This window comes from Giraffa tippelskirchi, chromosome 14, assembly GCF_054371585.1.
Source record: "Giraffa tippelskirchi isolate mGirTip1 chromosome 14, T2T-mGirTip1v1.2.pri, whole genome shotgun sequence".
Lineage (NCBI taxonomy): Eukaryota > Metazoa > Chordata > Mammalia > Artiodactyla > Giraffidae > Giraffa > Giraffa tippelskirchi.
The window spans coordinates 15,342,933-15,369,277 of NC_137288.1; the positions used below are offsets into that span (position 1 = coordinate 15,342,933).

At 45.5% G+C, this 26,345-nt stretch overlaps 2 long non-coding RNA genes across 2 annotated transcripts in view; one reads left to right on the forward strand and one right to left on the reverse strand.

The window, feature by feature from the left end:
* LOC145534320 (uncharacterized) overlaps window positions 1–11,478 on the forward strand; it is a 165,611-nt gene extending 154,133 nt beyond the window's left edge. Inside the window, exon 3 of the long non-coding RNA XR_014074463.1 lies at window positions 9,044–11,478. This is a non-coding gene — a long non-coding RNA (uncharacterized LOC145534320). The remainder of the gene's footprint in view (window positions 1–9,043) is intronic.
* On the reverse strand, window positions 638–13,491 carry LOC145534319 (uncharacterized). The gene is made up of 2 exons (XR_014074462.1): window positions 12,601–13,491; window positions 638–5,750 (listed from the first exon to the last, which is right to left on the reverse strand). It is a non-coding gene; the product is annotated as an uncharacterized LOC145534319 (long non-coding RNA).
* Between the last annotated feature and the right edge of the window lie 12,854 nt (window positions 13,492–26,345).

Here is a 26,345-nt window from a genome sequence, read left to right on the forward strand (position 1 = left end):
GGTTGCAGCTCATGGATGAGCCAGACAAGCAGGCAGGTCCTGAAAGCACCTGAGCTGCCTTCATGAGGGAATGGCATGGGGACAGAGGAAGAGACCCAGGTCTCCTCCCTCGTGTGGTGCCCAGGGCAGGTTGTCACCAGACTAAACACTTACCATGGTGATGACCATCACTGCTGTCTGCAAAGGTTTACACTGGCGTGTGTCTTTCTCTGAGCGGTCAGGCCGTCTATAAACTACACTGGCCATGGGCATTACCTCTCCTTGGACCTTCACATGTTTCTTCTCTCCCTTACTGAACATTCACTTCCAAGAGGGTTTTGGGGCCATAGAATGTTGGGTTTTCACTAGCTTTGTCTCATGAGGAACGTTTTTCCGGTTGTTGGTGTGGTTCATTTCTCCAGCTCTCTTTCTTGGTTTATTCTGTGTATTTGTTTGTGCCACAAGAAGAGCTCAGCATTTGCCTTCTGGCTGAGATATCACACTTACAATAGCAATGCCTATCTGGAGATTCTGATCACATTTGTGGAAAGGGTTTCATTTTGCAGATGACTGCCGGAGTCCAGCTCCAGCAGGTCCAGGGGTTCCCTCAGGATGGACGGCGTCGGCGATGCAAATGAGAAGACACAGCGAGTCTCGGTGTTTCCAAGTGTCTCCCAAGTGTCTTCCAACTTTATTATTTTTAAGACAGCTTTTATATTTTTTTGTGGTACATAGAAACAAATGTAAAGTATAGAGTCATACCAATTCACCTTAGTGGGCATACTAATTTAGCTTAATGGGCATATGAATTCAGCCTAATGGGCCTATCAATTCAGCTTAATAGGCCAGCAGTTTTGACCTTCATCGAAACCGTTTGCATGTTTTTAGTTACCAAAAGCCTCATTTTGTTTACATCATCTTCTGGCCTGGGGGCCTGCTAACATCTTGTGACTCTCCATTGATAAGGGTTGATCAGTCAGAACACTTTTGTATCAGGCACAGCAGGAAAGAATTCATCAATAGAAAGTTTCAAGGTAAAACCTATTTTCAGTAATTTACTCTATGCCTTGAGCTTAACAGAAAAGAATGTAGTTCCATAAAGTCAAAGAACAGCAAGCTGAAGGTCAGTTCCAAGTAAGAATCATCAGTTAAATCAACAATTGTCTTATTATTTGTATTAAAGCCAAACTTTTATAAATTTTTAACTATTATGCTTTCATTATATAGGCTAAATACATTAAGAGTAAAAACATAGTGAGTAAATATAGACTAAGTAACAGTTTCATAAAGCAATATTTCTTATATTTCCTAACAAGCCTTTTTTCCTGCGAAGGGTTTTGTGCCCATAGGGGCTTTCTGTGTGGAGGCTCTCAATGTTGTTTTATTATTAAGGAGCAGTTATGCATATTAGCTCTAAAGGCACAGGCTTATTTATTAAACAAATTAATATGTTAGCAAAAGGAATTTAGATCAGCATACTCTATATCCCAGATAATTTTATTTAGGGTGCTACCATTCAGGGGCCTTGTTGATTTGAGGTTTCAGAATGATCTATTTTAGAAGGAAATCGGGAAAGGCCTTTTGCCTAAGTCACAGAAAATAAGAAGAGGTTTTTTATAGTAAACATCAGAAAGACAGATATCTTTAAGGTGAGTGCTGAGGCAGCCTTTTGAGAATCCCTGAGGCCTGAGAAGCCATGCCCAATCATTCCTCTTTCCCATGACTCTGTCATGAGTGGGATCTCATGGGCTGGCTCCCAGCAGATGACATCTTGAAAGTACCTACACTGTGGTTTCAGATACGCAAGGCTACTTCAAAAAAAATTAAAACAAGAATTCTCAAGTTTTGTCTTACAATATGTGGAGAGTCAGAAAAAACCCTGGAGAAGGGAAAAGCTACCCACTCCAGTATTCTGGCCTAGAGAATTCCATGGACTGTAAAATCCATGTGGTTGCCGAGTCGAACAAGACTGAGAGACTATAAATTTCACTTTCAGTCAGAAAAAAATCCAGTTTTCTATCATTTCAGTGATTGGCGTTGGTTGGGGACACCCAAAGGATGGGAACAAATGGAGAAAGAAGACTAAAGTTTGTTAGGGTGAGAGGGTAACAGGCCAGAAGGCCAGAGGTCTCCATATGGAGGAAATAGGCTGCAAGTGTCAGACATTTTTATCTCTTAAGCGGCAGGATGAAACAAACTGGTGAGATATATATAGATAGATATAGATATAGATATATATTTCCCCTTCTCTATACAAATTTAAAAGTTTCTCTTAAAATACTGTGTTGCCATAATGACACATGATTCCACCTGAAGTTAACTATTTTCAAACCTTGAGTTAATCAATGCATTCTTCTTATGGAAACATTTGTCTTAAGCTATGTTAATGTACTATGCATTTACCCCAAACCCTGTCTTCAAGTTGATTCCACTTAATGGCTCAGAACTGACTTGACAAACCAGTATGTTATACTTAGACATTGTTCTCCTAATCTATGTAAACGAAACCATTTGTATGGTAATCTGCCTTTCTACAAGATTCAAGTCAATCGGTTTATGGTCCAGGATGACTCCTCTGGTGTCAAGATTATCCCAAAATACATGGGATGGATGAGGGGTCTGGTGCCATTCTGAGTTTTAAGACATTCGTTTCTTTCATTAACAGACTGCTGGTGACTATATAACATTGAGCGAGGATCTAGCAGGGGGTACTCTTTCTGCCTGCTTCTGATGCCTATGTCAGAAGCTTTCTCTATCTCCTTTATACTTTAATAAAATTTTATCACACAAAAGCTCTGAGCGATCAAACCTCATCTCTGGCCCCAGATTGAATTCTTCTTCTCCAGAGGGCAAGAATCCCAGTGTTTTTTGTGGTTCAGCAACAACCTTTCATCTTGAGGGCTTGTCCGGGATTCTTCAGGACAAGGTAAGGATGCTTGGAGCTCTAGTTCTTTGTTCTCCTAGTGAACACGTTTTCTGCAGTACTTTACTAACTCTACGGAGTGCTTGTGTGAATGAATGAAATGCCCTGCACGAAGCAAGTGAGGAGCCCTGCTCTGCGGTTCTGCAGTGACCTCATACGGCTTATGGCAGAAACCTGTCGGGGGTTTATACCGACCTGCCAATGCCAAGAGGCACCCAATGTCTCCTTTGGGGATCGACCAGAAATGGGCAAAGTGTGTGAACAAAACTGTCCTTTCCCGATCAAACTTTTTGGTCTCTTTGACCATTTCATGACTCCTTGGGAATTAGAAGTACTAACCTATCTATCTTATCATAGAATTTCAAGAGACTTGTTATCTATGCTATTACTGTGTACTGTTACTTACGTCCCAAACTTGGATTGGTAGTCAGGAAGCGCCCAGCCTCGCTAGGAATCCAAAGTTCAGAAGATAGATGGAGCTCTAGCTCCAAGAGCATCTCTGAAGTTAAAGGTTACTCAGACTGGAACTACAATGGTATTTTATTTTTTCTTTTCCTTTGGTAACACTGGCTCTTAGTGGATCAGAGGAGGCTCTTATACTGGTGTGGTGACACTTGGAAGGAACATCTCAGTTTTATATTTGTATCAACCTTATCTTGGTCAGGAATATACTCAGGGTCATGCACAGGCACTCAGGTAACGAATGTTTCCCCCAGCGGTCTTAGCTTGGGAGGCATTCCAGAAGATTACTCTGATTGCACCCCTGGTGGCATCAGAGGCAAACAAGGTTTTATTGGTGAGGAGCTGGACGTCAGTCAAGGATGCAATCAGGTCTACCCCTGGTGCATCCCCACCCCCTCTTGATGGTAGAACCAGGAGGGATGAGTACATTGCCTGTGTCTGTAAGGGACAGACTAAGTCTGGCCAGGAAGGAAAAGCTTTGGTGTAAAGTCTGTCTACACCCCCATCTAGAGAAGGGAGGGATGCCTCCGGTAGAAAGATGGCGCTGGTCGCATTTTTCTCTTTTACAGATGGGAGTTAACAATTCCAGCCTCACTCCTTTGAACTGTATCCTGAAAAACTGGGATAGATTTGATCCCCAGGGCTTAAAGTAGACACACCTTCTCTTCCTATGTGATACTGCATGGCCATGGTACCCACTGGAGGATGGCAAACGGTGGCCGGTTGGAGGGTCTCTTAAGTATAATACTGGTTTACAATTAGACCGGTTCTGTAGAAAACCAAGGGAAATGGGTAGAAGTAACATATATGTTGCCTCTTTTCTCTCTGTGAAATATGCCAGACTTCTGTTTTAAGGCTATAGATTTGGGTGTAACACCTTCAGGTCCCTCCTGTCCTCCTACTTTGCCCCCGTACCCGGGGCTCCCAACTGAACAAACTGAAAGCCAGAGAACAACTCCCCTCCCTGCCAAGAAGGGTTGCTTGGTCTCAGTGGAAACCCAAACTGAGATTCAAACTGCCCATGTAGAGGTCCAAACAACTCCTGTCTCAGTATGACCTCAGACTACTCTGGTTTCAATAGAAACTCAGACCATCAAAGTAAGACATGAGATGGAGGACAGGAGACAAGGAGATAAAGAAAAGCAGGTTTCTCCAATCTATCCCTGGGATCATACACTCAGAGCGGCCAGAGAGACTGAGGAACAGCCACACAAGCTATTGCCTCTTCATGAAGCACCCACCGGGAGAAATAATCAGTCTAAGAGAGTTAATAAGCCTTTTTCTTAAAAAGCAATGCAAAGAATCAAGGAGAATCTGGGAGAATATTTAGAGGGCCCAGAAAAATATATTAGTGCTTTTAAAGGTGCCACTCTGCTTTATGACCTTACTTCGAAAGATGTGATGTATATCTTGGGACAAACACTGATTCCCGACTCAAAAAGTCAAGTTTTGGGGAAAGCAGTTGCTTACGGAGATGAATGGCTTGGTAATGAATCGGTAGGGGAGAGGGAGGATGAGATAGCTGCCCTCCCCACTGGGAATCAGGCGGTCCCCATTACAGAATCAGATTGGGACTACAACACAGCTAATAGAAGATGGGATCAGAGTTATTTTGTCAGATGTATTCTTGAAGGACTCAGGCAGGTGCATGCTAAGCCTTTAAACTATGGCAAATTGGCAAACATAGGACAGGAGGAGAAGGAAGCTCCTGGTAAATTCCTAGATAGACTGAGAGAAGCCCTTTGCAGATTCACTGAGATTGATCACAAAAGTGAAGAGGGAATAGTGATCTTAAAATAGATTTCTCACTCAGTCGGCTCCACATATCTGCCGTAAGCTATTAAAACGGGTGTATGGAACAAATCAGTGTTTACATAATCTGTTACAACTGGCCTAGACAGTCTATTATGGTAGGGAATATGAGGAAAAGAAAGAAGGGCAGAAAAAGACAAAGGAACAGGCAGAAGCCTTCACAATGGCTATGAGAACCGTTCTTAAACAGCCTGAGAAAAATGCCCAGAGGGACCCAGGTGAAAAGGGATAGGCTTGCTATTACTGTGGAAAGGAGGGGCACCTCAAGCAGGATTGCCCTCAGACATCCAAGCTGCCCCCGGCTGTATGTCCAGTCTTCAAGGAACCACACTGGAGGAGAGACTGCCCCCAGAGGCATAGGTTTCAGGGGTCAGACTCTCAAGACAATTAGGACTGAAGGTGCCCAGGGTCCCCACACAAGCTCCCATCCTAATTACACCTGATGAACCCTGGGTATTAATAACTGTGGGGGGCCAATCCGTCTATCTTCTTTTAGATACTGGGGCAACTTACTCCATGCTTACTGAAGCTCCTGGCCCACTTCCTTCCCGATCCGCTTCCGTAATGGGACTGTCTGAAAGAGCCAAAAGGTATTACTTCAGTGTTCTTTAAGTTGTAACTGGGACTTTGTGCTAGTTTCACTATGAATTTCTGATCGTGCCAGAGTCTCCCTCACCCTCTTTGGGGAGGGATATACTGAGCAATGTCCATGCCTCTGTTTTCATGAATATGGAGCCCTTCCTTTCTCTCCCTTTAATTGAACAAAATGTACATCCTAGAGTATGGGCTAATGGAAAATCTGTGGGTTGAGCAAAAAATGCTATTCCTATAGCTGTCAAGCTCAAAGACCCACACTTATTTCCACATAAGAAGCAGTATCCACTGAAACCTGAGGTCAAGGAAGGGTTAAAACCCATCAATGAAGATTAAAGAAGCAGAGACTATCAATTCCCCGTAACAGTCCTTGCAACACTCCTATTTTGGGTACAAAGAAATCAAATGGTAAATGGAGACTAGTTCAATATTTATGAATAATAAATGAGGCTGTAGTTCCTTTACACCACGTGGTGCCTAATCCTTATACTCTATTGTCTGAAATTCCTGAGGGAGCCAAATATTTCTCAGTAATTAATTTGAAAGATGCCTTCTATTCAGTGCCTTTGGTGAAGGAAAGTCAATTTCTATTTGCCTTTGCAGACCCTACACAGCCAGCTTCTCAGTTAACCGGACAGTTTTGCCCCAGAGATTTCATGACCGTCCTGACTTATTTGGACAAAGTTTGTCACGAGATCTACAAAACTTTAGTATCTCTGAAGCAGAGGTGTTACAATATGTAGATGATATTTTGCTCTGTGATGAGACCGAGGAAGCTTGTTCACGAGCCTCAGACAATTTTTTCAACTTTCTGACAGGCTGCAGTTACAAAGCATCAGGAGAAAAGGCTCAGCTTTGCCAACAATCTGTTAGATATCTGGGCCTAATCATATCAGAAGGGACTAGGGCTATAGGCCCCGAGAAAATCAAACCTATACTAAATCATCCCCTACCTATGACTTTAAGACAACTGAGAGGATTTGGGGGAATCATAGGCTACTGCCACATTTGGATTCCGGGTTATGGGGAGCTTGCCCGGCCTTTATATAATCTTATAGCTGGAACTCAGCAGACTCAAACCAACAAACTGGTTTGGTCTCCAGATACTCAAAAGGCTTTTAAGGTTCTTCAGACTGCTTTCCTGTAAGCTCCCGCTTTGAGCTTGCCCACAGGGTCAGGCTTTAATTTGTTCGTCACTGAAAGAAAAGGTATGGCCTTGAGAGTTTTGACACAACCCGGAGGACCTCACCAGCAACCTATCACTTATCTAGGCTGAGAATTAGACGTAATTTCACTTGGGTGGCCCCACTGCCTAAGAGTAATTGGGGCAGTGACTTTATTATCACCTGAAGCTTTAAAAATAATTAATGGATGAAACCTTACTGTACTGACTTCTCATGATGTGAGTGGAATCTTAAATTCTAAGGTTAATATTTGGATGATAGACAGTAGCCTTCTTAAATATCAGTCATTGTTGTTAGAAGGACCAGTAACTAGGCTTAAAGTTTGTGGAAATTGAAATCCTGCCACTTTCCTTCCTGAGAAAGAAAATGAAACACCTGATCACGATTGTTCCAAATTTCCAACTTTAAACTATGCAGCTTGGGAAGATCTAATGGATACCCCATTAGACAATCCTGACATGGAAATATTTACAGATGGCAGTTCTTTTGTTCGGGATGGAAAGCATAAAGCAGGTTACGCTGTGGTGACAGCTGTACAGGTTTTAGAAGCAAAATCGCTCCTCCCAGGGAACCAGTGCTCAGTTAGCAGAGATTGTGGCTCTGACTCGAGCTCTAGAGTTAAGCAAAGGGCAGTGGGTAAATATCTACACTGATTCTAAATATGCTTATTTGACTTTACATGCTCATTCTGCAATATGGAAAGAAAGACAGTTTAAAACAACAACAGGAAAACCTATTAAGCATTTCAGAGAGATTGAGAGACTTTTAACTGATATATATTGTCCTAAAGAAGTAGCTGTGATGCATTGCAAAGGGCACAGCAGGGATGGGAGTAAAGTAGCCTAAGGTAATCAGTTGGCTGACTGTCAAGCCAGAAAAGCGGCACTTTCTGGAACCCCTTCACTGCAGATGCCTTTGATCTGGACAGGTCCTGTGGAACGGGAACAACCACAATATACTGAGGAAGAATTAGAAAGATATGAGGAAAGAGGAGCAAAGATTACTGATAAAGGATGGTTACTGTCCAAGGATGGATGATTAATTATTCCTCAAAATGCTCAGTGGAAAATTCTTAAGGGTTTACACCAGAGTTTTCATTTGGGTGCAGAGAGTACTTACCAGATGGCTTCTCATTTGTTTGAAGGTAAAAATGTAATGAAAACTTTAAAGAACATTTCAAAAAGGTGTGGGGTTTGTCAGAAAAATAACCAAAGACTGAAAAGCTAGCAAAATCTGGATTACAACCAAGTGGAAAGTATCCTGGAGAGGACTGGGAAATTGATTTTACTCATACGCCCAAAGCTAATGGATATTCTTGCTTACAAGTTTGGGTAGATACTTTTACTGGATGGGTTGAGGCTTTTCCCTGTTGTAGTGAACAGGCTAAGGAGGTTATAAAGATTTTAATCCATGAAATTATCCCCAGGTTTGGGCTGCCACGGAGACTTCAGAGTGACAATGGCTCTGCCTTTAAAGCTGCTGTAACTCAGGGGGTGTCTAAAGCTCTAGGAATAGAATGTCACTTACACTGTTCCTGGAGACCCGAATCCTCAGAAAAGGTTGAAAAAGCTAATGACATTATCAAAAGACTTCTGTGCAAATTAACTCAAGAAACACAGGACAATTGGATTATAGTCCTACCCATAGCTTTAATGAGGGCCCGAACTATCCCCCAAAAGGAGGGACTGTCCCCCTTTGAATGTATTTATGGAAGGTTTCTTATGCACAGATATTGTTATAGACCCTGAAGCCTTGGAATTAACTAATTATGTATCTCAGCTCTCAGCTTTTCAACAGGCATTAGTGGAACACCAGGAGATGACTCCTGACCCAGCCTCTGAGTCAAGCAAGCCTCTATTTGAGCCAGGAAATGAGATCCTCATAAAAACATTGGGGTCTGGGGGCCCATCCCTCAAACCCTTCTGGGAAAGCCCTTACCAGGTTATTCTTTCTTCTCCCACAGCTGTCAAAGTGCCAGGAATTGATTTGTGGGTATACCACACTCAAGTTAAGAGGTGGCACCCTGACCAGAACTAAGTGACTTCATTTTATGTCTTTACTTTCTATGCTCTGACTTTGTACTTTTTAGATGGGCCTGATAATCTATGTGAGCCTACTTTGCTGACACCAAAATTCCCGAGTCTGCCGTTTGATCCTCAAGACAATGACTTCCTGTCCTGGGCTCACTCCTACGCTGCATTCCACAATCAGTCTAACTGCTGGGTCTGTGGAGCACTCCCGTCTTCATCAGTGGAAGGCTTCCCATGGTGGACATCTCCACTTCAAGGAAGAGATTTCCTCCAAGTCTGTGAATACCTTCAACAACAATCATATGTGATGCCTCTTCTTCATCTGATGACATCTAACATCCCTAAAAGGGACTGCTGCAACACTTTGTACTTTAACTATAGACATAACGTGACTTTTAATTTTGATTATACATTGTCTCGGTTTTGACTGTGTGGATCACAATAAACTGTGGAAAATTCTGAAAGAGATGGGAATACCAGACCATCTCACCTGTCTCTTGAGAAACCTGTATGCAGGTCAGGAAGCAACAGTTAGAACTGGACATGGAACAACAGACTGGTTCCAAATAGGAAAAGGAGCACGTCAAGGCTGTATATTGTCACCCTGTTTATTTAACTTATATGCAGAGTACATCATGAGAAACGCTGGGCTGGAGGAAACACAAGCTGGAATCAAGATTGCCGGAAGAAATATCAATAACCTCAAATATGCGGATGACACCACCCTTATGGCAGAAAGTGAAGAAGAACTAAAGAGCCTCTTGATGAAGGTGAAGGAGGAGAGTGAAAAAGTTTGCTTAAAGCTCAACGTTCAGAAAACTAAGATTATGGCATCTGGTCCCATCACTCCATGGGAAATAGATGGGGAAACAGTGGAAACAGTGTCAGACTTTACTTTTTTGGGCTCCAGAATCACTGCTGATGGTGATTGCAGCCATGAAATTAAAAGACGCTTACTCCTTGGAAGGAAGGTTATGGCCAATCTAGATAGCATGTTTAAAAGCAGAGACATTACTTTGCCAACAAAAGTCCGTCTAGTCAAGGCTATGGTTTTTCCAGTGGTTATGTATGGATGTGAGAGTTGGACGATGAAGAAAGCTGAGCGCCGCAGAATTGATGCTTTTGAACTGTGGTGTTGGAGAAGACTCTTGAGAGTCCCTTGAACTGCAAGGAGATCCAATCAATCCATTCTAAAAGAGATCAATCCTGGGTGTTCATTGGAAGGTCTGATGTTGAAGCTGAAACTCCAATACTTTGGGCACCTCATGCGAAGGGTTGACTCATTGGAAAAGACCCTGATGCTGGGTAGGATTGGGGGCGGGAGGAGAAGGGGACGACAGAGGATGAGATGGTTGGATGGCATCACCAACTCGATGAACATGGGTTTGGGTAGACTCCGGGAGTTGGTGATGGACAGAGAGGCCTGGCGTGCTGCAATTCATGGGGTCGCAGAGAGTCGGACACGACTGAGCAACTGAACTGAACTGAACTGTCTCGGTTTAATGCTGATTGTTCTGTTTTTGCTGTTTGCTCCCTGCATCTGTAACTGTGTAACTGAATTTGTTTCTAGTCGCATGAAAGCTTCTAAGTTACAAATGGGTGCTCAAACTCCTGCTACTGCTGCAGCTTCTTCCAACTACTACTTGGGGCCCCTGTATCAGAAATCCTCAGTATGAGGGTTAGGAGAATATGTTGCTTCACCAATTTAGGGACAACGCCCCTTGTCAGCTTGGAAGCAGTTACAGAATGAGAATGACGCCCCTTTTCCCTAGGCGACATAATTCTCCTTAAAGAAAAGGGGGGAATGAGAGGGTAACAGACAGGAAGGCCAGGGATCTTCAAATGGAGGAAATAAGCTGCGAGTGCCAGACATTTTTATCTCTTAAGCGGCAGGAGGAAACAAACTGTTGATATATTTTATTTTCCCCTTCTCTATACAAATTTAAAAGGAGGTTTCTCTTAAAATGCTGTGTTGCGATAATGACACCTGGTTCCACCTGAAGTTAACTATTTTCAAACCTTGAGTTAATCAATTTATTCTTCTTATGGAAATGTTTGTCTTAAGCTATGTTAATGTACTATGCATTTACCTCAAACCCTGCCTTCAAGTCGATTCCGCTTAATGGCTCAGAACCGACTTGACAAACCAGTATGTTATACTCAGACATTGTTCCCCTAATCTATGTAAACGAAACTATTTGTATGGTAATCTGCCTTTCTACAAGATTCAAGTCAATCGGTTTATGGCCTGGGATGACTCGTCTGGTGCCAAGATTCTCCCAAAATACATCTTATGGATGAGGGGCCTGGTGCAATTCTGAGCTTTAAGACATTCCTTTCTTTCATTAACAGACTGCTGGTGACTATATAACATTCAGCTAGGATCTAGCAAGGAGGTACTCTTTCTGCAACCTTCTAGTGCTATGTCAGAAGCTTTCTCTATCTCCTTTATAATTTAATAAAACTTTATCACACAAAAGTGCTGAGCAATCAAGCTTCGTTTCTGGCCATGAATGCTTATTCTCTGGAGGCCAAGAATCCCGGCATCTTTTCATGGTTCAGTAACAATCTTTCAAGGGACCTGGCGTGGGGGAGGGAGGAACAGGGAGTGCTTGACATGAATACAGGCTTTGCTGCGAAGTGGGGGGGATAGAATGAGAGGGTCCAAATGTAGACAGTGGTGATGGTTACACACCACTGTGAAGGCCTTAATATTCCCAAATTGCATCAAATAAGGTAAAATTTATTAATAAAAATTAACAAAAAAAAACAGGAAGCCATTAAAAAAGTAAAACATCACAAGAACGCTACACACAAACCAGATGAAAAGAAGTTCAGGGGAAAGGAACTCAATCTCCCCTGGGTGCGGACCAAGTTGATGGCATCCACAGTGAGCAGACAGGGATGGAGGCTGCAGAGCTGACCGCTCCCCTGGACATGGTGTTTCCAGGAAGGGCTCTGGGTCTCTGTCCAGAGCAGGGGTCCGTTTTCCCTGCAGGGGTGGGTGACTCATCGTGGGCGTCTGGGTGTTGGGCAGGAGCCAGGGCAGGCTCTCCCTGCAGAGGTGGTGACCCATCCTCTGTCTCGGGTTCTCCTGCTAAAGCCCGAGCAGGTGCAGGTGCACGTGAATGTGGAGGTTCTCGCTGAGGAGGTGGGAAATCAGTGCCTGGGTCGGGGGGGCCTGTAGGCACAGAGATTTGATCTGCCAGTGTACTGGCCAGTACCCAGCTGGCCTAGTGTCTCTGCAAGGGGAAGTCTCAATTCTCCATCTCCCCTCAGTGGATCCCTGGGCCCTGCACCTGGAGCAACCACCTCTGTAGGCACAGGTCTGGGAAGTGGAGCCTGGTTGCAGTTGGAGGCCAGTGCTAGAGATGGGAGAGAAGAAAAGTTTACCCACAGGCCAGCCTTGTCGGGTGTGTATCCCAGGACAGAAAGCTTCCAAGAGATTCCCAAAGAATACTCAGCGTAGGATGTCTTTTCTGACTGAAGTGTGCAAGATGGGTGGTGTGAGGCCAGCATTTGCTCCCGGCCCAGCACCAGCTTTCTGGGACTCGTCCCTATGTAGCTCAGCAACCCCTCACCACACACTCCCATGCACCAGCCCCAGCGTCCTCACCTCTGTGCTCTGCCATGCTGGGCTCCAGGTCCTCCTGCTGCCTCAGAGGCAGGGGTTCTCAGTGCTCTGTGTCGGAGCCTGGTGTGCTGAGCTCTGTGGCAGCCTGAGACTGGGCTGATGGGTGTGACCTGGGTGGTGTCTTGGAAGCAGGCCTTCCCCGCATTCTCTTCACTCCCAGTTGGGCTGAACCCTCCGTGGGCATGCTCACCTGGAGCCTGCACTGGGCCTCATGGGCGAGGGGGTGGAGCTCCGACCCCTCCCTCGGGGAGATGGATGGGATGTCCCCTTTCTCGGCCTCATCATGTGGGTAGCTCTGCAATGACAGTGACTGTCAGCCAGCCCTGCTTGGAGTTTTCTGAGCTGGGCCTGGCCAGGATAGCTGCTGCTTCTGCCCACTCGAACTTCTGTTCCCAGAAGGGGCAGAGACGTGTGTCTGCTCAGATCCCTACCCGGGAGGATGGAGACCCACCTGAGGGCGTGAGGTCAGCCTGGGCCGCCAGCGCTGCCTGCACTCTCCCCATCCTGCCCAACCTGCTCTCCCCTGGGGTGTGGATATAACTTGCCCACAGGCTTCTGACCCCACATCCACCTGTGCTTACTTGAGGGAAACACACCCCAAGAAACTCCCATCCACACACACAGGGAAAGGACCCAGTGTTTCCAGGTGGCATGGGAGAGGTGGCCTGGCCCTGCCTGGGGGTCCCCATGTTACCTTTCTGTTCCTTCGGGCAAAGGGCCAGAAGCCTCTCGAGGGGGGCCTTGAGCCAGTATCAATAGGGTTCCCATACACTCTTGCCTTGGAGCTCTCCTGAGGCCCCGTCCTCTGGGCAGGGGCAACCAGCAGAACAACTTGGCAACAAGTGGTCTGTCTTGGGGCTCCTCTCCGCTCTGGAGGCCTGGATACCCGGTTCTGGGTTCTGTTGGGTTCTGTTACCGGGAAGTGACATCATTTCCTGGAGTTCGTGCTGAAGTCCCTTACACTAAGCTCCCCAAGGGAATCTCTGGGTTTCTGACTGCTCAACCACCACCTTAGGCCATGTGCAGGCACAGTGAAACCCACACAGCCCACCCCACAGCCTTGGGGAGGCCTGGGTGCATCCAGAGCCTGAGCTCTGAGGACCCAGCTGCTTTCAGACCAGGCTCCTTCTTCTCATAAATGATGTGGCCCTGGACAAGCATATGCCCCTCAGGGTTTCCCCAGTCTCTCCATCTGCAGAGTCGGGTTCATTCTCCCTTCTGCTTCCTAGCTCTGTCGGCCTACAAGCACCTCCATGCCTTTCAATCTGGGGCTGATATCGCCTGGAGCTTGTGCACTGAGACTTCAGAAAGAAGGATTCAATACAGGGCTGACATAGGACAGAATGGGGCAGAACTAGGCCTGGATGTGCTGTGGTACCCAGGAAAAGGCATCCCCCTCATGACTGTTTTGAGACCCCACATCCAAGTTGGAGGACTGAAAGGAAGACTTGAAGGTCTTCCTCTGTTATATAAAAGGGTAAGCAACTTTCTGGTCCTCTTTCTCCATTGAGATTCTTTTCAAGTGTCCCAGCTCGGCTTCTGTGAGTGGCTGAGCTTATAATGGCTCCCTGCATTCTTGTCTTTTACTCTCATAAACTTGGCTCATTTTCCCCCTTCTGGGGTGGATGGGCACTGTCATTGCTTCTAACTTTGATATACATTTTTGAAAAGTCTGTACAATCTACTCATTTCCTCTCTTTTGTTCTGCGTCTCTCTCTGGATGTGTCTCTCTATTTTTCTTTTTAAATTCAGTCTATGCCTTCCTCTTTCTCTCTCTTGTGTGGATGGATGTATGCCTATGAATGCACGTGTACATTATTAGATTAGATTAGGGTTTTTAGGGATAGGTTAGAGTCAGATAAAGGCTTTAGTTTGGAGTTGGTATTGGGGGAAGGGTCAAGGATAGTGGTGGTGTTTCTTGGAGACTGAGTGCTGTGCATTCTTAGTCTCTTTATATATGAACCTCTTATCAGATACACCACTTGGAAGTAGTCTGTCATGTTCAGTTTACCATCTTTTGGAGTTGTGAATGCTTAGCTTTTCTGTTGCAAAGATGTTCAATTGGATGGAAACCCATTGGTGTACTTAGTTTTCCTGTTTCCCTTACTTGAAGAAACCCATTTCTGCTTCTGCCCACTAAATGTGAAGGAGACCCTGGTGTTAAGGAGTCTTTGACCTATGCTTATTTCTAGCTATCTCATAACATCAGTCTATAGGTTGACGTTTTTCACCGATATTGAGGTGGTCTGAGATAAAAACCAATAAAATTCTTCAGATGTAGCTGTCTGGTTTTCACATGGACATTTATTGAAGAGGCTTTCTTGTTCCCATTTGGATATTTTCCCCTTCTTTGTCAGAGATTAGTTGACCATGGATGCCGGGGTTTATTTCTGGACTCTCAACTTTATTCCATCAATCTGGATCTGTGTGTATTTTTGCATTACCAACACCATACTGTCCTACTGCTGCTGCTGCTAAGTCGCTTCAGTCGTGTCTGACTCTTCGCAACCCCATGGCCTGCAGCCTACCAGGCTCCTCCGTCCAGGGCATTTTCCAGGCAAGAGTACTGGAGTGGGTTGCCATTGCCTTCTCCGATACTGTCCTAAGGATCCTAGTTTTGTAGTCTAATTTCCTTTCACACAACCTTGTATGTCCATATCGGGGCTTTTTCGTCTGATTCTATTCACAATTTAGGCTCTTTTCTGTTTCCATACACCTTTTGGAATTCTTTGTTCAGTGCAAAAATCCATTGGTATTTTGGGAGGAATAACATCGAGCCTATGGATTGCCTTGTGGGAGTGTGACATCATTTTACCTATAGGAATGCTTTCAATCCATGAGCACAGCTTATCATTCCCCTGGTTTGTGTGCGTTTGATCTTCTTTCTTCCATCTCTTGCATTTTTCTGAGAACAGGTCCTTCCTTCGCTTCTGGGCTAGATGGACTAGTGGGTATTTCTCTTCAGTGAATGTCATTGTCAGTGGGGGTGATAATTCCCTTCTCATTGTAAGACTTTGCTATGAGTATTAGAAATGCAAATGATTTCTCTTCCCCTTCTTTCCTGTCCATCTCTCAGAGCCACCAGGAATCACAAGCTTAATCCAAGGTCACACAGGACTGAGGGAGTGCAACTAGACTGTTGTTTCTTGAGGCCCTCAGTGCTGGACATCATCCAGTATACTCTGTGTGTGTCTTCCTTGGTCTGGTGTCCCTTCAGACCTTTCCCTAATTTTCACAGGCTTGTTTTGTTAGTGTTCTTTTTCTGTTTAAAGGCAAATCCTTGATAAGCTATGTGTTTGCAATTATTTGTCTCACGATGTATGACCTGTCTTTTGCTTTTGTAATAAGGTCTTTACCATAGTAGATATCTTTGATCTTACAAAGTGCACTGTATTCTCTGGGTTTTTCTTGTGGATTGCCTTTTAGTTTTGCGTGTGAAGACTCAAAGCACGTGTCCAATTTCTGCTCATTGTTCTTCTAGATTTGTGAAAAGTTTTCATGGAAAGTATGTCTAGGGATAATTTGAAGTGAATTTGGTGTAAGGTGTCAAGTTTCCATCTCCATTCATGTCATCCCATCCAGATTCCAATTCCCTGTTCCTGAGTTCTTTTGGAGACCTTGTGGGAAGTTTGGTTGCATTTCATTTTGAATTTCCACCTTGAATAAATTCACATATTTCTGCCCACAGGGACACTCTAAAGGGGGGAGTGAGGAGCAGCCTGCACTTCTAGCAGTGACCACACGGTGGGGCGAGTGCTGCTCTCCCCTCTGGGAGCCCCAGGCCACAGGCATCCCAGTGAGGAGCCAGCTCTATGCACAGCTAAAAGGAGCTAGTCTCTAACGAGCCTCTGAGCCCTTGCCTTTGGGTCACCCAGGATGGGCATTTACTATGACAGGAAAAATAGCCCTGAATTCCATGGATAGAAGAGCCTGGCTGGGTAGAATTTGTGGAGTTGCCATGAATCAGACACAACTGAGTACACAGAAACACAATATATTAAAAACACTGCTTTTTTTGTGGGGGAGGGTGGGTTGTGGGGTTTTTTTTTTTGCCTTATATAATGTCCAAGACAAAACTAGTTTAAACCTAAATTCACATAGATGGGAGAGGTATAGCTCTCCTTCACCTTTTTTTTTTTTAAACAAACCTTTTAAACTTATTTGAAGGTTTATTTAGTTGCTTCCTTGAACAGTTCATTATGAAGCATTTTTTTTTTCTGTGAAATTGGCCTCATTAAAAGTATGGTTTGCCTTTCCTGGATAATTTTGTTCATTGGTTTCTTAGGGAAACTTAGTAATGTTTGATTCATAATAAAGTTTTAATCTTCTTGTATTATTTTTTGTCTCTCATGCACAATGGCCATATGCTGTCCCTATAATTGCACAGTCTTACTTGAAAGTGCCCAAGACTATATATGTTGGTACTTTGGACCTAGTTATAAGCTTCTTTTAATTATTATTTATATCTTATGAATTTTATGCATTTTTCCCATTGTACTGTTGTTTGGCCTTTGATTTCATAATTGAAATTGTCCTTTTAATGAATCATTAATGAAAATCGACCTTTTATTTAAATTATTGGTGATTAATTGCAAGTTGTGTAGTTCAGTCGTTCAGTCGTGTCCAACTCTTTGAAACCCCATGGACCATAGCACAATAGTCTTCCGTGTCCATCAGCAACTCCCGGAGCTTCCTCAAATTCATGTCCATCGAGTCAGTGATGCCATCCACTCAACTCATCCTCTGTCTTCCCCTTGTCCACCCACCTTCCATCTTTCCCAACATCAGGGTCTTTTCCAATGAGTTGGTTCTTTCCATCAGGTGGCCAAAGTATTGGAGCTTCAGCATCAGTCCTTCCAAAGAATATTAAGGCTGATTTCCTTTAGGATGGACTGGTTGGATCTCCTTGCAGTCCAATGGCCTTACGAGAGTCTTCTCCAGCACCACAGCTCAAAAGCATCAATTCTTCGGCACTCGGCTTTCTTGAAGTCCAACTCTCACATCCATACATGACTACTGGAAAAACCATAACCTTGCCTAGACGTAGTTTTATTGGCAAAGTAGTGTCTCTGCTTTTTAATATGCTGTCAAGGTTAGTCATAACTTTCTTTCCAAGGATTAAGTGTCTTTTAATTTCATGGCTGCAGTTACCATATGCAGTGATTTTGGAGCCCCAAAAGATAAAGTCTGCCACTCTTTCCCAATCTATTTGTCATGACTTGATGGGACTCGAGGCCATGATCTTAGCTTTCTGAATGTTGAGCTTTAAGCCAAATTTATCACTCTTTTCTTTCACTTTCATCAAGAGGCTCTTTATTACTTCTTCACTTTCATGCCGTAAGGGTGGTGTCATGTGCATATTTGAGGTTATTGATGCTTCTCCTGGCATTCTTGATTCCAGCTTGTGCTTCATCCAACCCAGCGTTTCTCATGATGTACTGTGCATATAATTAAATAAGCAGGGTGACGATATACAGCCTGGAACTCTCCTTTTCCTATTTGGAACCAGTCTGTTTTTCCATGTTGAGTTCCAACTTGCTTCCTGACCTACATACAGGTTTCTCAAGAGGCAGGACAGGTGATTTGGTCTCGCCGGGAGAAAAATGCCTGTTGGGGCTCCTAGGCTGGAGATCCAGGTGGGCGCCCAGGGTGTTCTCCCCACAGGAGCCGAGCAGGGTTCAGACAGGCCTATTCTCATGAGCTCTCCTGCAGAGCAAACGTGATAGAAGAGCCGTGTGGAGGGGGACTTGGCATTCCCAGGCAGTATGAGAGCTCTCCCTGGGTGCGGGGGCCCAGGGACCATGGCCCCTGAAAAATGACCTCCCAGCCAGTGCTTCCCAGCCAGGGGTGACTCTCAGCCCGCAGGAGTCTGGGGATGCTATCTTGCTTGGAGGCAAGAAAGGCAGCCCCAGAGAGTGGGTTTTCAGGACTCTCGCATGCAGCCATTGTGGGACTCCTCAGGCGCTAGACCTCCAGGCATGCTCCCAGGGCCTCAATTCCTGAGTCAGGTCAGGGAGTCTGCCTGCACTCTGGGAGCCTTTCAAAGACATTCTTAGGGCAGTGCGGTCCTGTGCATTGGGCAGGAGGATGCGCAAGTGCAGCGGAGGGGGCCGGGGAACATGCTGGGGTCCTCCAGCTGAGGGCAGCCAGCACTGGCCTGGGGGCCCTGGCGAGGGTTGGCGGGCCTGCCCCAGGCCTGGCCAACGCCGCCGTGAGGAGCAAAGCTAGTTCTGGCAGAGGGAAGCAAAGAGCCCCAGGATGCCTCCGCAGGCAGTTGCTGGGCCGCCCTGTGTGAAGCCTCCTCAGGAGAAAAATGCCAGTTGGGAACCCTAGGCCCGGGATCCAGGCGGGCGCCCAGGGTACTCTCCCCGCAGGAGCCGAGCACGGTGCAGAGAGTTCTAGTCTTGCGAGCTCTCTCCTGCAGAGCAAACGTGATGAAAGAGCCGTGTGGAGGGTGCCTTGACATTCCCAAGAAGTGTGGGAGTCCTCTGTGGGCACAGGGCCCCAGGGGCCATGGCCCCTGAAAAATGACCTCCCAGCCAACACTTCCCAGTCGAGGGTGACTGTCAGCCTGCAGGCGGCTGGGGATGCTCTCTTGCTTGGAGGCAGGAAAGGAAGACCCAGAGAGTGGGTTTTCAGGCCTCTCGCGTGCAGCCAGTGTGGGGCTCCTCAGACGCCAGACTTCCGGGCCTGCTCCCAGGGCCTCAATTTCCAAGTCAGGCCAGGGTGACTGCCCACACTCTGGGAGCCTTCTAAAGACATTTTTAGGGCAACGCGGTCCTGCCCATCGAGCAGGAGGCCAAGCAAGTGCGGCGGAGGGGCCCAGGGGCCATGTTGGGTTCCCCCGGCCGAGGGCAACTGGCACCTCCCAGGGTCCCCCCTCAAGGGGTGGCGGGCCTGCTCAACATCACTGCAGGGAGCAAAGCTAGCTCAGACAGAAGGAAGCAAACAGCCCTGGGATGCTGCCACAGGCAGTTGCTGGCTCGCCCCGAGTGAGCCCTCCCTGGGAGAAAAATGCCAGTTGGGGCCCCTAGGCCCAGGATACAGGTGGGTGCCCGGGGTGTTCTCTCTGCTGGAGCTGAGCACGGTTCAGACAGGCCTAGTCTCGGGAGCTCTCTCCTGCAGAGCAAACGTGACGGACCTTTCTGGCCAGTGTGGGAACTCTCCCAGTGCGTGGGGCCCCAGGGGCCATGGCCCCTGAAAAATGACCTCCCAGCCAGCGCTTCCCAGTCGGCGGTGACTTTCAGCCCGCAGGCAGCTGGGGACACTATCTTGCTTGGAGGCATTAAAGGCAGCTGCAGAAAGTGGGTTTTCAGGCCTCTTGCACACTGCCAGTCGGGACTCCTCAAACGCCAGACCTCCTGGCCTGCTCCCAGGGCCTCAATTCCCGAGTCAGGCCCGGGTGTCTGTCTGCACTCTGGGAGCCTTGCAATGACATTCCTAGGGCAGTGTGGTCCTGTCCATGGGGCATGAGGCCACACACGTGTGGCAGATGGGGCCTGGGGTCATGCTTCGGTCTCCTTGTGAAGGGCACCTAACACCTCCCATGTTCCCTACCCTAAGCTTAAACTTAACCTAAACTCTACCCGTAACCCTATTGCTAATCTTAACACTAACCCTACCCTAACTGTAACCTTATCCCTAAACCTATTCTGAATCCTAACCCCTAAGCCTAACCCTATACCTAATCCCTAACCCAAAATCTAACCCGAAACCTAATCCCTAACAGTATCCCCAACCCTAACGCTAACCCTAGCACGTAACCCTAAACCTAAACTAAACCCAAACCCTACTCTAACCCTAGCACTAACCCTAATCCTGACCCTAACCCTAACCTTAACCCTAACACATTCCTAGGTTAACGCAATCTTGCCTATGGGGAAGGAGGCTGCCATGTGCATCTAAGTGGGCTGGGTCACATGCCAGAGTCACGTGGCCAAGGGCACATGATACCTCCCATGGGCCCTTACCCTAAAACTAACCCTATCTCTAACCCTAACCCTAACCCTAACCCTATCACTAACACTAACCCTAAACCTAACCCTAATATTAACTTAAACCATAACCTTAATCCAACCCCTACCCCTAAATCTAACCCTAACCCAAATTTTAGTCTAATCCTAACCCTTACACTAACGTTAACTCTAACCTAACCCAACCCTAAATCTAACCGTAACATATTCCTAGGTTAGCACAGTCCTGCCTATGGGGAAGATGGCTGTAAAGTGCATCTAAGCCGGCTGGGTGACATGCCGCAGACACCTGGCCGTGGGTACTTGGAACGTCGCATGGGCCCTTACTCTAAACCTAACGCTATCCCTAACCCTAACCCTAAACCTAACCCTAACCTTACCAAAACAGTAACCCTAACGCTTAACCCTAACCCTAACTTTAACACTTACCTAAACCTAACCCTAATCCTAAACCTAACCTTAACCCAAACCTTAGTCTAAACCTAACCTTAACGTTACCCTATCATTAACTCTAAACCTAACCCTAATAATTTCCTAGGTTAGGACAGTCCTGCCCATGGGGAAGGAGGCTGCAATCTGCATCTGAGCGGGCCGGGTCACATGCCAGGGACACCTGGCCGAGGACACGTGGAACATCCCATGGGCACCTACACTAATCCTAACCCTAACCCTAACCCTAATCCTAACTGCTAACACTAACACTAATGATAACCCAAAACACTAACACTAACCCTAAACCTAAACCTAAACCTTTCCAATACCCTAACAATAACCAATAACCCTAACACTAACTCTAACACTTACCCTAAGCTACACTAACCCTAACCCTAACCCTATCTGTAACACTTATCTTAACCCTAACCCTAACTCTAACCCTAAACCTAAGCCTAAACCCTAACCCTAACCCTATCCTTAAAGCATAACCCTAATCCTATCCCTAAAGCATAACCCTAACCCTAACCTCTAACCCTAACCCTAACGTTGAATTCCCGAGTCAGAATAGTGTGTTACTCTGCACTCTGAAAGGCGTGAAATCGCATTCCTATGTCAATGTGGTCCTGACAATGGGCATGGAGGCTATGCAGTGCGTCTGATGGGGTCGGGTGCCATGCCACGGTCTCCTTGTGAAGGGCACTTGTCATTTCCCATGGGCCCTACCCTAAACCTAACCCTAACCCAAACACTAAACGTAATCTTATTGCCAATCCTAAAACAAACCCTACCCTAACCATAACCCTAAATCTAACCTTAATCTGAACCCTAACCCCTAAGCCTAACCCTATACCAAATCCCTAACCCAAAACCTTACCCGAAACCTAATGCCTAACTGTATTCCCAACCCTAACCCTAAATGTAAACCCTAAACTTAACTCTAACCCTAACCCTAACACATTCCTAGGTTAACGCAGGCCTGCCCATGGAGAAGGAGGCTGCAAAGTTCATCTGAACGGGCCGGGTCACATGGCAGGGTCACCTGGCTGAGGGCACTTGGAACCTCCCATGGGCTCTTACCCTAAAACTAACCCTATCTCTAACCCTAACCCTAACACTAACCCTAACCCTAACCTTAACCCTATCCCTAACACTAACCTTAAACCTAACCCTAACCTTAACCTTAAACCATAAATTTAACCCAACCCCTAACCCTAACCTTAACCCAAATCATAGTCTAATCCTAACCATTACACTAACCCTAACGCTACACTTACGTTAACTCTAACTTAACCCTAACACATTCCTAGGTCAGCGCACACAGGCCGGAGACACCTGGCTGAGGGCACCTGGAACCTCCCATGGACCCTTACGCTAAACCTAACACTATCCATAACCCTAACCATTAAACCTAAGCCTAACATTAACCCTAACACTAACACTAACTATAACCCTAACTTCTAACCCTAACACTAACCGTAACCCTAATGCTAACCGAAAACTCTAACCCTAACCCTAAACCTAACCCTAACCCTTACCAACACACTAGCCCTAACCCTTAATCCTAACCCAATCTCTAACACTTACCCTAACCCTAAGCCTATCCTAATCCTAACCCTAAACTTTCCCTAAACCAAACCCTAACCCTAAACCTAACCATTACCCAAACCTCAGTCTAATCCTAACCCTTACCCTAACGCTAACGCTACCCTAACGTTAACTCTAAACCTAACCCTAAACCTAACCCTAACACATTCCTAAGTTAGCACAGTCCTGGCCATGGGGAAGGAGGCTGCAAAGTGCATCTGACATGCCGGGGTCACCTGGCCGAGGGCACGTGGAACCTCCCATGGGCCCCTACCCTAAACCTAACCCTATCCCTAAACCTAACCGCTAACCCTAACCCTACCCTAACATTAACCCTAACATTAACACTAACCATAACCCTAACTTCTAACCCTAAAACTAACCATAACACTAATGCTAACACAAATCCCTAACACTAACCCTAATCCTAAAACTTACCAAAATACCTTATCTTAACCATCAACCCTAACACTAACTCTAACACTTACCCTAGGTTACACTGTCCCTATCCCTAACCCAAAACCCTAACCCTAAACCTAAACCTAAAACTAACCCTAAACCTTACCAAAACCCTAACCCTAACCCTTAACCCTAACCCCACCTCTAACACTTACCCTAACCCTAACATTAACCCTACCCTAACCCTAATGCTAACCCAATCCTTAGTCTAATCCTAAACCTTACCCTAACCCTAACACTACCCTAATGTTAACTCTAAACCTAACCCTAAACCTAACCCTAAAACTAACCTTAACTAATTCCTAGGTCAGCGCACTCATGCCCATGCGGAAGGAGGCTGCAAAGTGCATCTGAGTGGGCCAGGTGACAGTCCGGTGTCACCTGGCCGAAGGCACGTGGAACATCTCAAGGGCACCTAACCTAAACCTAACCTTATCCCTAAAACTAATGGCTAACCCTAAGCCTACCCTGACTTTAACCCTAACAACTAACACTAAATGTAACCCTAAATTCTAACCCTAACACTAACCATAACCCTAATGCTAACCCAAAACCCTAACCGTAACCCTAACCCTAAACCTTACCAAAGCCCTAACCCTAACCATTAACCAGAACCCTAACTCTAACACTTACCCTAAGCTACCCTAACCCTGAACAATAACCCTACCCTAACCCTATCCCTAAAGTGTAAGCCTAACACTATCCCTAAAGCATAAGCCTAACCCTAACCTTAACCCTATCCCTAAAGCATAAACCTAACCCTATATCCAAAGCATAACCCTAACCCTAACCATAACCCTTACTAAACACTAACACTAACGCTTAACCCTAATCCTATCTCTAACACTTACCCTAACCCTACTCCTACCCTAACTGCAACCCTAACAATAACCTAACCCTAACCCTAATTCTAACACTAAATCTAAACCTAACCTTAACCCTAACACCAAAACTAACCCTAACCAAATCCCTAACCATAACCCTATCCCTAACCCTAAACCTAACCCTAACCCTAAATCTAACCCTAACACCAAAACTAATCCTAACCCAATCCCTAACCCTAACCATATCCCTAACCGTAAACCTACTCCTAACCTTACCCTAACCCCAACCGTAATCCTATTCGTAATCCTACTCTTATCCCTACCCCGAACCCTAAGCCTATCCTTAACACTAAACCTAACCCTAACCTTACCCCTAACCACATCCCTAACCCTAAACCTCACCCAGCGCTACCCTTAACACCAACCTTAAACCTAACCCTAACCCTAACCCCAAACCCTAAATCTAACCCTAACCCTAACACCAAAACTAACCCAACCCAATCCCTAACCATAACCCTATGCCTAAACCTAAAACTAATCCTAAACCTAAATCTAACCCCAACCCTAAGCCTAACCTTAAACCTAACCCAACTCTAACACTAACCCTAACCCCTACACCTACCCAGAAACATAAACCTCACCCTCACCCTAACCCTAACCCAACCCTAATGTTAACTCAAACCCTAACAAAAACCCTAACCCTAACTCAATCCTAAACTTAACCCCAACCTAACCCTTAATCTAACCTTAACCCTCACAACAACCCTAACCCTAAACCTAACCCTAACCCAACTCTAACCCTAAACCTAAACTGTACCCCTACCCCGAACCTTAACCCTAATCCTACCCGTAACCCTATCACTAACCCCAAACCTAATCCTAAATGTAACCTACACCTACTCCTACCCTGAACCCTAAACCTAACATTAACCTTAACTCTAACCCTAATACTACATCTAATACAAACTCTAGCCATAAACTAACCGTAACCCTAACCCAACGCTTACCCTAAACCTAACCGTAACACCACCCCTAACCATAAACATAACCCTAACCCTAACCCTAAACCTAACCCTAACACTAACCCTAACCCTAACCCAAACTTAACCCTTACTCTATTCCTAAACCTAAAACTAACCCTAAATCTAACCCCAATCATAACCCTAACACTAATTCAACTCTAACCCTAACCCTATCCCTAAACCTAAACCTAAACCTAACACTAACCCTAACCCTAACCATAATTCTAACCCAAACCTAACCCTAAACCTAACCCTAACCCTAACCCTATCCCTAATCCTAACCCTAACCTTAACCCTAATCTTAACCCAACCCTAAACCTAACCCTAAACTTAACACTAACTCTAATCCTAACCCTAAACTTAACCCAACTTTAACCCTAACACTTAACAAACCCTAACCCGAAACCTAACCCTAACTCTAACCCTAATCCTAACCATAACCTTATCCCTAATCCTAACCCAAAACCTAACTGTAATCCTAACCCTAACCATAACCATAACCCTAACACTAACACAACCCTAACCCGAATCCTAACCCTAACCCTAACCCAAACCTAACTCTAACCCTTACCTTAACACTAACCCTAACCCTAATCCTAACTCAACCCTAAACCTAAACCTACCCCTGCCACTAAACCAAACCCTAAACCTAACCCTAACACTAACCTAACTCTAAGCATAAACCTAACACCAAGCCTAAACCTAACACTAATCTTACCCTTAAACCTACATCTACCCCTTCCCCGAACCCTAACCCTAATCCTAACAATAAACATAACCATAACCCTAAACATAACCCTAAACCTAAACCTATCCCCAACACTAACAACAACCCTAACCCTAACCCTAACTGAACTCTAACACTATCCCTAACCCCTACTCCTACCGAGAACCCTAAAACTAACCCTAACTATAACCCTAACCCTAACCCAAACCTAACCCTAACACTAACCCTAACCCTATCCCTAATCCTAACCCTAACCTTAACCCTAACCCTAACCCAACTCTAAACCTAACCCTAAACTTAACCCAAACTCTAATCCTAACCCTAAACTTAACCCAACCCTAACCCTAACCCTAAACAAACTGTAACCCTAAACCTATCCCTAACTCTTACCCTAATCCTAACCATAATCTTATCCATAAACCTAACCTAAAACCTAACCATAATCCTACCCTAAACCTAACCCTAACCCTAACCCTAATCCAACCCTAACCCGAATCATAACCTTAACCCTAACCCTAACCCAAACCTAAAACTCACCCTTAACCTAACCCTAACCGTACCCCTAATCCTAACTCAACCGTAAACCTAAACCTATCCCTACACATACTCTAAACCCTAACCCTAACCCTAAACTTAACGATAACCCTAATCATTACCCTAACTCTAACCATAATCCTAACTGTAACCTTATCCCTAACCTAAC